The 17,997-nt window shown below is 44.3% G+C and overlaps 1 long non-coding RNA gene across 1 annotated transcript in view; it reads right to left on the bottom strand.

The window, feature by feature from the left end:
• Window positions 1-6,812: 6,812 nt before the first annotated feature.
• The window catches only part of LOC144817652 (uncharacterized), a 105,744-nt gene continuing 94,559 nt past the window's right edge, over window positions 6,813-17,997 (bottom strand). Inside the window, exon 3 of the long non-coding RNA XR_013606936.1 lies at window positions 6,813-8,646. This is a non-coding gene — a long non-coding RNA (uncharacterized LOC144817652). The remainder of the gene's footprint in view (window positions 8,647-17,997) is intronic.

The following is a 17,997-nucleotide window of genomic DNA, read 5'->3' as shown; positions in this document are numbered from 1 at the left end:
TATAAACAAATAACCACTAATAGAGTGTGGTATAAACAAATAACCACTAATAGAGTGGTTATTTGTTTATACCACTACGCACTTCTTTTAACTTTAGGATTGACGAGAACCTTAATAAATCATTTTTTCTCCTCTTTACCTAATTTTATAGTACGTTTCACAACTTCACTTTGCACTTCACATTTTTTCAGCACTGCTTTTCAGTCACCTCAACATTCATCTAACACTCCCCTCACACTGTATACCACATGTAGGATTAGGCTTTCACCATCTGCCAATCCACTGTGGGTCTCACTATCTACTAGTGAGGGAGAAGGATCCCAGATGATGAAGGGCGGATCCGAGTGGTGACTGATGGGAATCTTCTCACAAGTGATGGGAGACCCCAGGTGTGATTTGCACAACACACTATTAGTCCATTACCTTTTGTTCTCTATTCAACACGTAGGGATGTAACTTAGTTTACTTTTGCACTTGACCCCTTGCTATCTGTTGTTGTAGTAGCTGTTCCTAGGGATAATAGTATTGCTGGGTCGTTAAACTGTCCCTCAGACCCTCATTCCCCCTGTTTTGTTAATGGATTTACATGCCACCAGTATTGCTATGATTATCAGGGAATGGTTCCTGGCTGTGAAAATTCATATTAAATGAATTAGAAGGGGTAAGTGTAGAGGTAACCTGAGCTCATGGACAATATAGGGGTCTGTGAGGTTCCTGTGAAGGGGAAGGAAAAAGGCCTGAATTTTTTTATTTTCACGTGGGAGCACTCAGAGATCCTCAGAACAACCCCATGCAACTTTGTGGCGGATCTGCAAATTTGGCTTTAAAACATAAAAATATATATATAATATGCACTCAAAGACCCACTAAGACACTAGTATGCCTACTCACAGACCAACTCAGACATCTACTCACAGGTCCACTCACACACCGACTCAGAAACTGACACACCCACACAGACCCACTCAGACACTCACACCCACTTACAGACACACTCAGACACTCATCCCGTCACAGACGCACTTGTTCAATCACTCACATACCCACTCACATACCCATATAGTCACACACCCATTCACAAACCCACTCAGACATGTATACACCCACTCACTGACCCTCTCAGACACTCTTAAGCCTGCTTAGACCCACTTAGACACACACCCACTCACAGATATACTCAGACACTCTCACACCCACTCACAAACACACTCAGACACACCCACTCAGACAATCTCATACCCACTCACAGACCAACTCAGACACTCTTACACCCACTAACAGAACCACTCAGATACTCACAGCCCCAGTGAGATGCTTACACACCTACTCACAGATTCACACAATTAACTACCTACTCACAGATGCACACAGTCATACGCCCATGCAGACTCACTCAGACACTAACACACCCACTCACTCATGCACCACTCAGACTCACACATTCACTCACAGACCCACTCAATCTCATATACCCACTCACAGACCCACTCAGACACTCGTATACTCACTCACAGACCCACTCAGACACTCACACACCCATTCGGACCCAGTGAGATGCTTACACACCTGCTCATAGATTCACACAATTACATACCTACTCACAGACCCACACAGACACTCATACACTCACTCACAGACCAGCTCAGACACTTACAAACCAACCCACTCACAGATTTACTTAGACACTCACACACCCACTCAGATACTGAAACACCCACTCACAGACCCATACACCCACTCACAGACCCATACATCCACTCACATACCAGTTCAGTCCCCCCAACGATATGATACCGGACCTCCCACAAGATTTGAAACTAAACCTGCAGCCTTTACTTGAAGGGTCCCCCTGACCACGACAGAAGGCATTAAGACAACTGCTCCCTTGACTGAAGCAGTCCAGGAAGTCCGATCAAGTCTGTCCGAATGACGCAGAGGGATCACAGACTAAAGAAACCGACGCCTAAGACACATAAACCCTCAAGCCCTTCCTTGCTTTGGGTGGCCCATCCGACGGTGTCCAAGCATCCTCCCAGATCCCCCATCGCCTTCCATGTAGTTGGTCGCCTCCAAGAAGTCCTCCATAACAAGCCTGCAACTTTCAGAAAGTGACTGTCTCCAATGAGAAGCTCAGGGATCACGACATCCGTTTTACCTCCTGCACCGGGCCGCCACAGTGCCGCTGGTGGTGCAGTTCTTGTGTCAGTCATTGGCCCCTGCAGTACCGGCCGCAACCTCAGGAGCTTTGCTTCCACACTCACATAGCCTGCTTACTAACAGACCCCAACCAAAGGCCACCCTTAGCCCACTGGCTAACGTTGGGCCCCTGCACTCTGCACCTAGCCACCCTAGTGGTGTAACTAGAGTGTCCACTTGGACCTTGGGGAACCTTTGTCCTTACCTGGAAACCTCAGCCTTGTAAGTCCAATTAATAATTCTGCGTTTGATAACAATTTTTCCTCCCACAGGGACTCATAGAAGAATCCCTAGACTCTGTGCTCCTTATACTTAACTTTGTTATAGTATATGCAGAGCCAGCTTCCTATACCATATCTGTCACAAACCCTTCTTGCCTCTTCTGTGTTGTGGTCTAGCACTCAGGACTCATGGTGCTGTACCCCTATGCACACTGTGGGCCCGATTAAAGTAAAGTAAAGTTAGGACTCCTAAACTGAGAAAAATCCTAACTTTAAGACTTTCGGTATTCACAAAAAGGCATTTAGGAGCCCTAAAGTTAGGAGTCCTAACTTTACTACTCCTAAACTGACAACAATCCTAACTTTAAGACTTTCGGTATTAACAGAAGGCATTTAGGAGTCCTAAAGTTAGGACTCCTAACTTCTGTGAATACCGAAATGAGTAAGAACCTTCGGTGAATACCAAAATGGTAGTAAGTTTAGGATTTTGTCTTAAGTTAGTTCTGTGAATCGGGCCCATTGACATCAAGACTGAGGTTTCCCCATCCTCTTGATCCAGGTTTCTCCCAACTCCCTCATGACTGATGTTTTCCCAGCATCCCTCATAACTGCTGTTCAGACAACTCTCTCATGACTGATGTTTTCCCAGCATTACTCATGTTTCCCCAACTTCTTCATGGCTGCTTTTTCCATGCATCCCTCATAACTGATGTTCCCCAAACTTCCTCATGCCTGTTTTCCAAGCATCCTTCATAACTGATGTTCCCTCAACTCCCTCATGACTGATGTGTTCCCAGCATCCAGCATAACTGATGTTCCCCAACTCCCTTTTTACTGATGTTTTCCCAGCATCCCTCATAACTGATGTTCCCCCAACTCCCTTATGACTGATGTTTTCCCAGCATCCCTCATAACTGATGTAACCCCAACAACCACACGTCTGATGCTCACCCAGCACCCTTGCGATTCTATTGCATTTGCACCTCCGCCCATGTCCACCCATAGCCCTGCGATTCCTGTGCAGTTGATTCCCCACCCAAAGACTCATGCACACAAAGTGCTCCTTGCACCTGTCTGAAGCCCTATTGTGGCCAAACATGTCTTGTTACCCCTCTCTCACCTTTAACACTCGATGGTTATTAGGAATTTAAGGTACAGAGAATCTTTGATTCTAAGCATGAGAAAGAAAGCTTGTTTTATGTGATTGCTTGGAAATGGTATGTCCTGAAGAACAGCTTTGGGAACCAGTCAGCAATGCCCATGCCCCTTTTCTGGTTTGTTCCTTCCATGGCAGTCACCCAGATAAATCACAACCTGTAGGTTATTCCTTGCGAAGGAAACTGTCACAACCCCCCTCTTGCGACCTCTGCATAGTGGTCTAGTGAAAAGAGCTCATGATGCTTTACCCCTATGCACGCATTGTTCCCCCAGGTCCCAGCATCCATCATAACTGAAGTTCCCCAACTCCCTCATGACAAGTTTTCCCAGCATCCCTCATAACTGATGCTCCCCCAGCAGACTTATGAATCTATTGTTTTTGCACTTCCCCACATATCCAATCATGAACCTTTGATTCCCATGTACTTGATCCCGCACCCCAAGACCTGTGCACCCATGGAGCGCCTTGCACCTGTTGTTTACCAGAGATTTGGTGTATTTCCCTTTGAGTCTTTGCAAGCTTCCCCCAGTAACCAGTGAGCCAAAAGAATGCCTTGCACTCGCTGTTACTAGGGCCTGGTGTTTTTTCCATTGTGCACATTGAGCAAGAACAATCCATTTGTTTCCTGTTGTTGGTTCCACTGTTTATGTTGTCCCTGCTCTTCCTGTAAGGTCAAAGTGAGTATACTAATACCCATTTTCTCCAAGGGTCGAGAACCTTCCAGAAGGCCATGTGCCCTACATGATCCAGCTTCTTTATTCGAGCCTTTGAGACAGTATATATACCAGAGACTGTGCTTGGCCTCACTCCCTGTGGAACAAGCTTTGCCCTTCCCACTCACCTGAAGAATCCTGCCAGAACCAAGAAGTGCTCCAGGCTCCTTCAAGTCCATAGTGAAGAGTAAGTTACGTGGATTCAGCTCTCTTGATGTCTACCACCTGCGCATCTACTCTGGATCCCCTACAACGCCTTGGGCCAAGGGTCTGAGATGTTCTTTGAACCACAGTCAGGTGGAAGAACTAGACTAAGTACTTTATATCAGGTTAGTGTGCACTAATCCTCCTATAGTAGTTAGCAGGTCCGAGCACCAGCGCCATAAGAGACTATAGACATTTCCTCCGTGCCCTTTCTGTGATTTCCTCCAGTGCTTCTTGTTAATTCCTACTCTGGACCCATCCGTTCAACCTTAGCATTTGAACTAGTTGCTCAGAGACTAAAGACTTAATTCTGTGTTTCTCTGCATGAACAGTATTTCCAAGAAAAAAGCATTTCTGAGTATTCGATATTTACATGAAACTTTTACCTAAAAATATGCTCAGAGTTTACCTTTGTGAGTGCTAATAACTCCAACGTGGGGTACAAGTTTTTATTTGGGAGTGCCATTAACTCCAACCTATGTTCCAAGTGTTGTCCTTAGGAGTGCCTCAATACAATCTGTGTTTATGTAACTGTAGTCAGCGCATGATCATTGTATGTTAGGACCTATTAGTGTAGTGATGGCACTAGCCTCCTCTTATTTCCAGTGTATTGAGTCATTGCAAACCCACAGGGCTCACGTCCAGTGTGTGATTTACCTAGCAAATACAGGTCTCTGAAGTAACAAAACCCTGTTACGCAGTATCACCCAGCATTGACCAGATCAGCCTGCAAATCTCTCTCTTCTTACTTAATCCCAACCCCCTACTAACCGCACCCCCTCCTCCAATCCCTCCCTCCCCTCCCCCCCCCCCCCCCCGAGATGATGGCATTTCCTGTAACTGCAAGAAATGTTTGCTGGGCTGGCAGACCTCTCACAATGTGGACAATGGGTTGTCGCACAGAGAGACCGAGTACTCCGTAGCCCCAGCATGTATATATTTGTCTGTCAATCTCTAAATTAGGCCTGGAGTCCGTTTAGTCCCAACCCACAACAGTAGTACACTTCGAAACGCCATCCAGGACCTCAGGGGAGGACGTTAGTGACTCACAGGGCGTCAGGCAGACACTACTCACTTTGGACATTTTCAAATTGGTGAACGTCTTCTGCCATCTAAACCTGGGCTCTGAGGGCTTGAGAAGTATGTTTGGAGTGTACTATGACAATGCTTGTGTCCCCTCCATGTCTAACACAACAGTCGAGCTAGAAGCAGCCACTGTAGCCCAAACAAAATTCACAGACAGACGTTTGCTAGTACAAAAGCAGAGTTTCTGAGCAACCAGACAGAAGATACACAAAAATTGTCTTGCCATTTTGTTTCTTCCTTTCAAGTTCACCCCAAAAAGGCTTTTATACTTGAGCAGTATTTGATACTGTAATATCCAAAAAGATGCTCACACCACCCATACCTCTACAGAGCTCGATGGGGTCATTGCTGCCCATTCAGGTTGACCTGTCCATCACAGTCACCTATTGTGACCAAGTCACCAAGTGCAGCCACCCATCCCCCCACTGCCCGAGGGCCCGCAAGGGGCCCCCAAAGCAATTACTGCATGTCTTTCCATGGCTGCAGCGCCGCCATGAAAAGGCCTTCATCGCCAGGCATCTTAATATGGATGGCAATGTCTTCCAGACACCGCCACCATATAATGCCCGAGTTCCGCCCGGCCGGCAACCGTGACGATTGCCGACCAGCGGAAATGCGGTGGACAGACTTTCCGTCCTCCCTGGTACCCCCCGCCATGGTAACATGGCAGGGGGTAAATGGCGATCGGGAAGTTATGGCGGGCGGGTCGCCATCGCCGGTCGGTGGCGATCTGCACGCCATCATAATGACCCCCTTAGTCTGAAGACAAGCCCATTTAGGTTTCCACTCCCCTATCTCAGCTTCTTCACTTCTGCATTCCCTAACTACTATGTTTCCCTCTGGCTTGACACTAGCCCTTACTTCCACTAAAGTCTCCTTTCACACTGTAAAACATATTAATGATTCCACATTATTGGCACTATATTCCTGTTATTTGTAATGGATGCCCAGCAAATTAGGTTGTTCTATTGTACAGCCTGATGAAACCCTTTTGGTGAGGGCACTTTGGAAAAATTTGAGAATTAAATAAATACCATAACTCTAAAGCAAACAGAGACTCATATTAAAAAATATGTCCAAGCCTGCCTTAACACCAGCAGAAGAGAAAGGGCCTGGCTAGATAGAAACATGCGCATACTTCAGATTTGGAGCAAGCAGGGTCTGTTTTGCTCTTTGTACCAGACGGCCTGAGGAAACCTTAACCGGGCTGAAATATATACCGCCGACAAGTCCTTTGTCTTTGAAAGAAATTTAATTAGGCACTTTTTAATAATACAAAAGGGATATTCAGGTACTGACCTTACAGTCAAATAACAGAAAACAATATCTAAAATTATTGTAAAGGTTTTTTTATACAATAGAAAATAACAAATGAGCTAGTCTTCTTGCTAAAACATGATAATTTTCCTTTCTAAAACAGTCCCCATTCATTACTGGAAAAAGTAAATCATGACATACCCGTTTTTAATACAAAATACTAATTTAGCAAACAAATAGGCAGGTCAAAAAAGAAAAAAAGACAATGCGGCTTCTTATTCTGAAGTGAATGCTTTTATAATAGGTTTCCTTCGAACAATTAAAAGCTTCACTGGGGATGTTTAGCTGATGTGATATAGCTCAATGTAGTGGCACAACAGATTCACTCATACAGTAAATATAGTGTATGCAAATAAACAAAGCAAAAAAACACACATTTGCAACATGACCATATCAGTTTATCTGAGGTGGAGTCGACAGTGAATTTATAGATGTTGTTTGGTTATTGTCGGTTTCATTCATATTTTTACATATAGTGCTGTTTCCTAATGACGTTGACAGTCCATCCACTTCGAATAAGCAAAGCAGCAACTCCATGGGGTACAAAGCCAGTGAGGATTCTCTTAGAGATTCGTGTATCAAAAGAAAACAGGGAATTTACGAGCTGTGTTGCTCACTCACAAAGTAAACCTACAGACTTTGTTCAATGGAATATTATTTTGTCTCCTAAATTCTCATGCCTGGACTTCAGATACACAATAAAAGAAATAATTTGGTGAAACTGTAAAAACCATTGACTCAATTCACTACACCTTTTCCTGTGTGTCTCACTCCATTAAATTCCGGAGCAAGTCACACCAAGTCAGGAATGAGACACACACTCACTGAAAACCCTGTGTGAATCTGGCTTTATGTTTGCACCAGTCTATCTATTGTGCTCTGGTCTCTTGAAACCGTGATCTTCTACAGGCCGACACTATATTTGATTTTCAAACAGAAATGTTAGAAAGCATGAATCATTTCACAAAAAAGCATGAAAGCAGCAACGTTGACAGATAATTTCTAACTGTAATCAGCTGTCCTATGACAACAGCACAAACGGACTTGAGAGCACAAGATTGCAACAAATGGCCTCAAAAACGGTCTTTTTGCCAAGAAACATGAAACACCCAACTGACAAATATCAAATTGCCTAGGGCTCTGAAAATCCGTGTGCCAGAGTTGACTTTATGATGGGAATAGATCTCTCAAGAAGCATAGGGAGCTACAAGAGATATATTAAATATACCTTTACATACATACTTCGTTAGGCAAGGAGAAGAGAATTTTACCTAACGCACAAACAAAAGATCAAATCATATCATCAAGTGTCATAAACAGTGATTAATTGTTGAAAGATTGCAACTGTTATTCCTTATCAAACAAAATGAGACATTTCTGTTCTTTGCATATTATATGAACAAGATATACATTGTATCCTCCTTACACGATTATGTGCACTGCAAATGCACATTACAAGAGCTTTGGCACTCATTAATCCAACATCTCCTCACATACCTACATCACCATGTCTTTTTCTGGCATAGAACCCCAAACAGGCACAAAAACCAACAACACTAAGCGCAATTCCTAAGATAAAAGCAATTGCATCTCCCCCATCCATGGCTTCCGCCACAGGAAGCACAGAGAGCAACGAGATGATAACTGGCAATAGTTTAACAATGTTCACGAAGATCCCCATGTTCTTCTTAATTGTGATCCGGTAGCTGCAGATTTTCAAATTTTACTGAACCAAGGAGGTCAATTTCATCTATGGAAAAAAGTTAACAGAGGTAAAATATACAGCTTGTATAGGAAAAAGTATGTTAAAAAATAATTTTCTTCAATGAAGAGGTGTAGTCACAAGTTCTTGATTATAGGGTTTATCGGTATCTTTAAACGAAGAACAGCTCATCCATCTACGTTTACCAACTTCAACCCTTTGAATCCCAACATTCCTATCCCTTCTCTGCATTCCAGAATATACTTATGCTAATACAAATTACTACACATCTCCCTCACATATAATGAAATATAAGAACATCAAACCTAAAAAATACAAGCAGAAAATATAATGAGGGAATAACATGTTAAAGACATTTGCATAACAAACATTTGTCAAGAAAGAGATAACAAATATATACCCAACATCTATAGCAAACAGACTAATAAGAAACAATGTGAAATATGCCAAAGCAAGTTAAGTGGGCTAGACCACATAATCATCCATATACAAGGGACTACAAGTTTTCCTAATCCATTTCGTCAGAGTACCACCATACTGTTACGACAGATCATGTCACTCATAGCCTCACCTCTGGTACTCAAATTTTCTTGATCCTTTTCTAACATTCTCCCCTCATACCAACTACCTTACCAAGATTCCACATCCTATGATCGGATGTTTTAGTGGCATTTGTAAAAATCTTAATCACTCTCAATGTTTAGAGAACTTCAATCCAGATACATTCCATCCAGGCTTTTTAATCATGACAAAATCACCCCCAGCAACTTTTGTGGCTTTGACAGCGAGTCTCACATCGAATTGCATTTTGCTATTTTTGCACTTATCTTCTTGTATTTTCCAACTTTCAGTATCAGTATTATCGCGTAGCACACTGAGAAATGTAGTCACATAAGGGGGTTCCAAAAAGGTATCAGGATGTCTTCCACGAAAAAGATAGCAAACAAATTGCACTTGATCCAGTAAGTTGAGGAGAGGAGTTGGCCCAACGGCTAGGGTGGTCGACCTTGCATCTGGGGAACTGGGTTCGAGTCTTGGCAGTGTCGCTGAACAAACTGTGATTCTGGGCAAATCACTTAGGACCAGATGTAGGTAATTCCGATTTACCTACTCTTAAATACCGAATCATACCGATTTGGTATTTAATAGTAGGTAAATTGGAAGTGGGCAGATGTAGGTCATTTTAATTTTGCAATTACCGATTCTGTAAGATTCGGTATTTACCGATTCGGTAAATACCGAATCGGTATTTCCCATTGATTCCTATGGGCCTTGAAGCCCATAGGACTCAATGGGAAATACCGATTCAGTATTTACCGAATCGGTAAATACCGAATCCTGGCAGGGGGAACGGGGTGTCACTTTGACACCCTGTAGCACCCCAATTGCAGGCTTGTGTGCCATGTGGCACACAGACATGCCCTAAGGGCATGTCTGTGTGTCACATGGCATAGGTGTACATGCACAGATGTGCATGTACACTGGAATTCGGTATTTTACAACCCAATAGGATGGGCATGGTGGAACCAGGGGGGTTCATGTGGTGCAAGCGCTCAGTACTTGGATTAGTCCAGCATCTCAGGACATGCCGCCTAATGACGTGAGAAGCACTTATACCTCTTCAGCTCCCATAGGGCAGCCCAAAGCAGCAACAGTCCAATGCATATTTTAACAATAAGTTGCTTGTTTTCCTTTGTCTTCCCAGTTTAACATTACATGGCAGTGTCTCTGGTTTTAACTGGGTGCCTGTTTTGTTGCAGTTTCTGTTGTGCTGGATTCGCCAAAATGGGGATTGTTACATTAGCCTGTAATTGTGGGTTACCGGCAAGAACAAAAGACAACATTGAACCTTTGAACACCATATTTCTTTTACATTTTAAATAATTGGACAGTTTGGCCACTAGTACTGCCCCCCCTTTCCACTTTATATTGCTCTAAGCAGTCCGGCCTCTTCGTAAGCAAACAAAGCATTTCGCATCACTTGGTGCGCTCAGCAGAGATGCCAAAGAGATAATGAGCAAATAGTCAGAACCCTTTTACAGTCCTGATTATTTCATACGCTCAGCAACAAGGCCAAAAAGTTTGCTGTTTTAACATTAAGCACCTGATGTTTATTAACTGGGAAATGTTTTAGCCACTCACGATTGTGTGCCTGGCCGGTTTTACGCCCTATCACAATTGTGAATGGGTATATATTTTGCAATGTGACCTGTGTACTAATAGGCCTTTCGGAAGCTGTACATTCGCAAACAATAACAAAATCACCTGCCTAATAATTATTAGGTGAGGCAGGTTAACGCCCGGATTAGGAACAAAAGCTGGTGTGGCACAAAGGTTAAAACCATCCTCACACTCTTCCGCCCCTTTCTCTACCTCTGTTTTCATTTCCTCATTCAACCATCCCCCAAGCCATCCATCCACCCACCCACTCACTCATCACACCATCCCATCCATCCAGCCAGCTAGCCACTCACTCACCCACCCACCCACCCACCCACTCACTCATCCATCCATGAATCCATATTCTCTCTCACCCTTGCTCTTTCTCTCACACACTCTTACTCCAATTCTATATCTCTATTTCTCCCTTTCTATCTCTCTATTTTCCTGAAGCCCCCTCTGTGCCATGTGCGGTAAACGTTGGGGAGCTTATCAAAGTGACAGCGGCGCCAGCAGTGACCTCTGGGTTTACATATCCACAGCCGGGCACATGCAGTCTGCTCCTCCCCACGCCATGTTTCCGGTGTTGGTATCTTAGCAATGGTTTGCAATCCGGTTGCAAAACAACTTTTTGAGCCGGAAAGACATTTATGACTCCTAAAAAGGGTTTTGTGTATTTCAAAACACTCTTTTGCATTTGCATACTCTGTGATTTTACTAATAGGAGGTTTGCGAATACTGCATTAATATGGCGAGACCAATTGGCATGGCCAATACTTGTTTAAGAGTGGAATAACCATCGCGTGTTTCCACTCAGGCGGGACAAAGGCATCTCTCTGAGAAGAATTAAGAAGCTCTTTTAGGACATTAAGAATCAGGGCGGAATTGACGCAATATTTTAGTTGGCAAAGGGTCACGTGGAGAACCCGATTTAATGCTTGCCAGACTGTCATAAAAAGATTTTTCGTCGAATGGTAGCCAGCTAGATAATTTGGCTACAGAGTCAAGCTCACTTACGTGAGTGGAGTCAGAAGTCAGCATAGATCTGACGGGGAGGGAAGAGGAGCCCAAAGTACCATAGATAAGTTCAACCTTCTCGATGAAGAAATCAGCAATTTTATCACATTGGACCTCATCGAGGATCGAAGGAGGTGGGGTAGTGTCAGAGCCTGTCAACTTCTTTACCACCGAAAAAAGAGTGTGTGGGCAATTTTGGGCCTGCGTGACAGTGTTAGCAATGTAAGTGGCTCTGGCCTTTTTGCACGATTTACCGGCCTTAACCCTTTGAATCCCAACATTCCTAGCCCTTCTCTGCATTCTAGAATATACTTATCCAAACCCCACACAGACAACACACTAGCAAGCTATCGAGCATCCAGAGTCTCTCCCGCCAAGCCCCACACACTTGCTCAAGTCCAATCCCGCTACATCAACAAACTTGTGACTGAGCAACGCATTTCCTCGCTGGAAACCCAGATAACTACCATAATTCGGGGCCTCAGTGAAATCCTAGCCAACCTTGCTGCGCCCCAGCAACAGTATCACACCCACTCTTTCATCACTCAGATAATTCAAAATCCATCCACAATCGCTCTCAAGAGATGGGTAACTAACCCCCCCGCCAATCTATCGCAGAGACCGAAAAGAGCCAGAAACACTATGTCTGAGAACGACGCGGCGGATCTCGCTGCCTCGTACGACAACCATAATGCTGTCACGGTCCAATCCAAAATACAGGTGATCACCGTACTAGGTAGAGCTCAAGCCCTCCCCAACTCACCGAGACCACCGGCCACCCGCACAAACATCCCCACGGCCCCCCTTATGAAGAAACCCAAAACAGAGACAACCCCCACAAATGCATGCTCATAAACTGCAGAGCAGCCACAAAACACGCCACAGAACTAGCAGAATCCATCCTCACACATGACATTGACATAGCATTCATCACCAAAACCTGGCTCAACGACTCCTCCTTTCCTCTCCTGGACACCCTCGTCCGCCCCAGGCTCTAAAATCACCAATAAGAACAGAATAGACCATATAGGTGGAGGCTTAGCGATCATCCACAGAGGCAATTTGTCGGAGTTGGAATCAGAATCAGCCTACTACAACTCCTTTGAGGGCCTGTCAACATCATCGCCTGCAACAAAAAAACAGTAACCTGACACCTTATTTACCACCCCCCAGGCAACTCCACCACCTTCACTGAACACCTGTCTGACCTAATTGCCCACTGCTCCCTACGAGATGCGAACATTCTTATTCTGGGCGACCTCAACCTACACTGAAACGAAGAAAATAAGCTGCTTTTCCAAAATCTGAGCGAGTTGATGTGCAATAACGACCTCATGCAACACTACATAGAAGCAACTCACAACAAAGGAGCAACCCTAGATGTCACCATAGCCAATCAAGACATAGTAAGGATAAACAACACCCTGCCCGTAGACTGGTCCAACCACTGCCTAATCCTTTTCCAACTCTCTCACCCAGCCACTATTCAACCCCCTGCCCAAGAACAACCAAAATGGACCAGAAATCTCACTCGGATCAACATGACTGACCTGGAAGAAAAAGTCACCTCTCTACTCACTCCCTCCTCGGCTGAACTTTCCACTACAGAACTCACTGACCACTACAACACTTCCATGTCAACTATTCTCGATCAGATTGCCCCTCCGAAAACCCAGGAACATTCCATCCAGATCCTGGTTCAACACGGACATCAATAAAGAAAGGAGACAACTTAGAGCCAGAGAAAGACTCTGGGGAAACAAACCCTCCACTAGCACTCTCGAACAACTCAAAGCAGCTCGGAGAAGCTACAAAAAACACATCCACAATGAAAAAAACAGCTTCTTCTGCTCCGCCCTGGACAATGCAAAAAATAGGCCTAATGAACTATTTAAAATCATCAAGCTACAAACCACTAAGCCCACAACAACCATCACCCAGGCCTCCACGGAACTCTGCGAAAATTTCGCCAGCTTCTTCGAAGAAAAAATAACCAAGATTGAACTCTCGCTAGACACCAGCAACAATCCCGACAGCGAAAGCCTGCCCCTAGATACTATAGAAAGCACATGTCTTCACAATGCAACTACATGGAAGGCCTTGGCTCCCATCACAGAAACCGAGATCATCAAGCTAATCTCAACCTCTAAACCTGGCTCTCACCTCCTAGACCGTATACCTACTCAACTGACCAAAAATCTCATACTCTCCATAGCTCCCTTCTGGTGCAGAATCATCAACAGCTCCCTCCACTCCGGCACTGTAATTGATTGCCTCAAAGTTGGCCAAGTCACACCACTACTAAAAAAAACAGGCCTTGATTGCACGGACCTGAACAACTTCAGACCCGTCTCCAATCTCCCCCTCCTATCCAAAATCATGGAGAAATGCGTCCTCTCACAGCTAACTCAACACATGGACAACATCAACCTTCTTGACCCCACCAATCGGGGTTCAGAAAAGGTTTCAGCACTGAGACGGCAATCCTCAACATCACAGACGACATCCACCAGTCACTAGACTCCGGGCCAATGCTGCCTTCTCATTCTCCTCAACTTATCGGCAGCCTTTGACACAGTAGACCACCAACTTCTCATCAAGGCCATAAAAGATAGGGCGGGTGCCGATAATAAGGTCCTCCGATGGTTCACCTCTTTCCTCCAGAACTGCTCGCAAAGATAAAAGAACTTTACCTCCGACCTCCACCCTGTCAGCAGAGGTGTACCCTAAGGCTCAGTGCTCTCACCACAACTGCTCAACATATACATGCAACCCCTCACCACCATTCTCTAAAAGGCGAAGATCCACTTCCACCTATACGCCGATGACACCCAGATCTATCTAGAAACCTCCTCCCCAGACGACATCCTCAGACTCAACAACACCCTAAAAGAAATTAAACGCTGGCTAATCCAAAATCACCCTAAACTCAACCAAGAAAAAACGGATATCCTCCTTATGTCCAACAAAGAAGAGAACCCACAAATTGCAGAGTGGCTTAAAGCTTTGGACGCTCTAAAGGGCCTCATCTTGGCCAAATCCGTAAAATCCTTAGGAATCACCCTAGACCCCAAACTGGACATGACCAACCACATCAAAAACTCCGCAAAGACTGCCTTCTCAACCTAAGGCTTCTATACAAAATCAAAGCATTCATTCCTGCCAAAGACCTCAAACAAGCCACACAATCGCTGGTGCGATCCAGGCTCGACTATGGCAACGCAACCTTCACTGGCGCCTCAAAATCCAACTTGGCTCCCCTCAGACCAACCCTCAACGCAGCAGCCAGAGAGGTCACTGGAATCAGGAAATATGATCACATTTCACCAGCATTAAGATAACTAAAATGTCTCCCAGTAGAACAGCGAGCCAATTTCAGAACGGCATGCCTCACGCACAAAGCCCTCCACACTGAAAAACCGGACTATTTAGCCGCCAAACTTAAGAGGGCTGGGCAGACGAGAAACCTCAGGAGCTCAAACTCCCTCCTTCTCATCCCCTTGAAAACACGCAAGCACAAAACAGCTGCAAAATCATTTGCCGGAACCGCACCCAAAATTTGGAACTCCATCCCAGCAGACATCAGAACTATCCCTTCCTTCACAAAATTCAAAAAACATCTTAAAATCCTCCTGCTGAACCGCGCCCTCCCAAATGGATAGCCACACTACCCCTGAGGCCGGTGTTCTCCGACCTGACTCTGCTCACATCCTCCTCAGCCCGCCTCAAGACTATCCTTGCACATGATTAAGCGGCCTCACGATCCTCGGTCCACCTCAACTCAGCATTCAATAAGGCTACCTCAGGACTCTTCCACTCCCCCTAGAAGACTCGGGACCTCTGGTCTGCCACATCTCTTCGGTCTACCGATATCAGCATTCAACAAGGCTACCTCTGAACTCGTCCACTGCCTCCAGAAGCCTCATCACGCTTGGACTACCGAACGTTCTTTTCTTTTTGCTGATGATTATTCTAATATGCTTAACTACCTTGAAACAATGCTGTAAAGCGCTCCGATACCCATGGGTCTGGTCAGCGCTATATAAAACTCTTAAAATAAATAAATAAAAATTATAACAAATTAGTAGATATGAAATTAGTGGTCAGCCTTTTGGTTTTGTCAATGCGTGTCTTGTTTTGGCATGTTTTTTACAACCCTTAGGGCATTGCAGCGCCGGCCCGACAAGGAGCAACTGCTGGATGATGAAGCATGACATCCCTCGGGGTGTGTGAGGGCAACAAGAGACGAGACTTGTTCTCCCCCATCTAAGTCCTATACCTAGGCCACTTCGCCACCTCCCCTCCTCTCTTCTTTGTACTGACAGTGAGACTATCCTGCACTACTCACGCTTGGAACAGTGTCCCCCTTTCTGGTTGCATGTTTTTTGTAAAACTTTATTGGTGTGGGAGCTGCCGGGCCTTCACCATTATAACAAGCATTTGCAAAAAGCAACAAAAAAATGTTTCATCTCAAAAAGCACACATTGCCACATTAGTTCCTAGCACTGGACAAAACTACTTTGTGTGCCAATATGCTCCTTGAGAAAGAGCAGAATGCAGTCACTCACATTGAAGCCAGCCGATATATAGACCGAGAGAGAGAGAGAATTCTCAAAAGTACACCCATGGTCTATGTCCTTGCATTAGAGCAAATGTATGGCTTGCATTAATACACAAACATTTACAGAAGTAGGTCGATAAATCATAGTCCTGGAAAATATTTGTGAACTGATTCGGATTTATTGTTCATTGTTTTAAGGTAATAAATCACAATACAAATACAGGTTAAATACATTTTTAAAGGATGTTACGCCATCTTCATTAAAACATTAATATATATTAATATATCACATAACGTGAGTTATATCTGTGAACTGCATTTTAGCACGAGCAAACATGCAATGAGTAGATTTGCTCATGCCAAAATCTGTTGAACGTTTGCAAGTTTACTTTCCCTCCAACTACTTTTTCCCCAACCCTGGAGGAAGTTTTCAGTCTGCCATTGTGAATTTCCAGCTTCTCTCAGTATGGGAAAAGATAAGTAAAAAGCTGGCGTAAAACCTTAAAATATGCAAGTTAATAGGTTTGCTCAGACTCAAACTGGAGTTCCAATTCTGGAATTATTGCTACAACTACCTTCAGCCCCAGTATTTAGATCTGCGGAAAGGTGGCAAAATAAAGGAATTGCTAGTATTCCAACATTATTAAGGTATGAGCCCTGGCACAATCAGGGAGGCTATATCAGAGCTCATATATGAGATTGCTGTCATAATTTGTCACTAAACTACATGGCACGAAAGGGACAAGTGGATGATCTGGTTACAGGACAAGTAGATTTATGAAGCAACCTGCCCCATGGATAAGTAGATATTTTATTAAATTTCACACCCCTGCTTAAGACATTTAGAACATCATTGATGTGTTTAATAGAAAGTGCCATCATGTTATGCTGAAAATTACAACACTGTCCTCAAACAATGCCCTAAAGATGCTTACTATAGGAAGTATCCTGAGATTATAAAAAGGAAATGTTATCCACTGAAGTAGCACACCACCGTACTCATCCTTGTCAAATTTACGTGGTTATCATGCTAGGGCCATATTGCGCATTTAACATGACTGTTTTTTGGCAGATTCTGGATGTGTGACTGGGGAGTGAAGCAGGGCGCATTTTTCTTTTTTTTAGATTGTATGGTTCGCATCCCCTAACTGCTATGTTTTTACATATCACACTGGTTGAACTTGATTGGAAAGGCACAGCACAGCGTACAAGGCCCAGTAGAAAGCCTTAACCTGACAAACATGCTTAGAGTAGGCACAAACAGTTCATCACAGCCCCATATTTCATACACATTGAAAGCGTAAGAGAAAGGTTACTTCTGGTTTCCTTCACTAAGCCTCTGTCACGACTGGTTCCTTCACTAGCAACTCTTTGAGCGAGTGATGCCTACTCTCATCCTTTCTATTGCTAAAAAGAGCACATGCAATCGACAAGTGGTGATTTTAGTAACGGCCACCATTCAGGCACAGGGCATCCCATAAAACAGCCACTACAATCAATAGAAAAGCAATCAAAGCATTGTATAAGGAGTTGTGGCCTCCCTGTACTGTGTTTATCAAGTTACTGAGTATGAGTTTAAAGCATTTTTCTTTACGTTGGGCCCTTATATAGTTCTCTGCAATATCTGCTCTAGGTATGTC

This window comes from Lissotriton helveticus, chromosome 1_1 (genome assembly GCF_964261635.1).
Source record: "Lissotriton helveticus chromosome 1_1, aLisHel1.1, whole genome shotgun sequence".
Lineage (NCBI taxonomy): Eukaryota > Metazoa > Chordata > Amphibia > Caudata > Salamandridae > Lissotriton > Lissotriton helveticus.
This window is presented reverse-complemented; position numbering and strand designations above follow the sequence as displayed.